A 1,075-nucleotide genomic window follows, 5' to 3' on the forward strand; every position below is an offset into this window, starting at 1 on the left:
TGTCTGTGTCAACCGATCTGGAGTTGCAGATGCATTTCGGGATGCGTGCTGATTTTAATGACGAAACAGTCATTTTCTGATCGATTTGAAATGATTCCAGTCCTGACATAATCTATTACGCATGTTGGGGATCCAGCGTGTATGGAGTGAGCACTGATTTTTTAGGATTACACAGATTTAGGGCGGTGTCGGCAAATATGCCCTCACACACCAGTCTGGGGATTTGAACAGAGTTTGTGATGTGTCCGACAATATAGAGGTGCACACTTATTTATAACGCTCATTGATGGATGTTTACAGATTTCAGCAAATATGTCCTCAGACACTAATCTGAGGATGTGAACAGATTTAGTGATTCAGAATTATTGGATATCTGAAGGTTGTTCCATTCATAGATAATGTCAGAATCAATGCACCTTGAACTTTCAGCAACATTCTGGTAATTTTAAGCTGGAGGCAGGCATTTTGTGTACTGTTCGATAAGATTCTTGCCCTGTGATACTGTACGGTGCAGGTACGGATGTCAGCGGGTTTGCGATGCCCATTGAATTGAAGATTACACAGAGTTAAGGCAAAATATTCAAATATGTAGTTCACACAGTTTTGGCGCTGCGCCTGGATTTGGGCATGCTTCAGATTTAGGGGTGTACTCTGGAATATGGTGTGTACACGGATTAGTAGATGAGCACAGATTCGGGTATCTCGGCGGATTTAGGAGAGCACATCATTTTTGTGTACGTGCGCATTTGCGGTGTATTTGGGGATGTGACGAATATCACGGTTCTGTCATTTGAACTCTGGTGGATCTACAGATTAGGACGTAAGACGAATTTCGAAGCTATTGCCTTGTGGCAGCAATATTGTGCGCTCTCTGAAATGATCCTTGCTCAGGGATAATCCAATCTGCATTGGAATGTGTCAGAGAGTTTGGGGAGAACGAATCTGTTATCGCATGGGGATTTGGAGGAGCACACGAATTGAACTGTCTGTGGATTTTTGTTTGCAACTCATGTGGGAGTGGCTTACGGATGTGATGCTGCGCACAGACTTGGGGGAGGAACTTGGGCTTCGTGCA

Source organism: Hypanus sabinus, unplaced genomic scaffold, assembly GCF_030144855.1.
Source record: "Hypanus sabinus isolate sHypSab1 unplaced genomic scaffold, sHypSab1.hap1 scaffold_1728, whole genome shotgun sequence".
In the NCBI taxonomy this organism is placed as follows: Eukaryota; Metazoa; Chordata; class Chondrichthyes; order Myliobatiformes; family Dasyatidae; genus Hypanus; species Hypanus sabinus.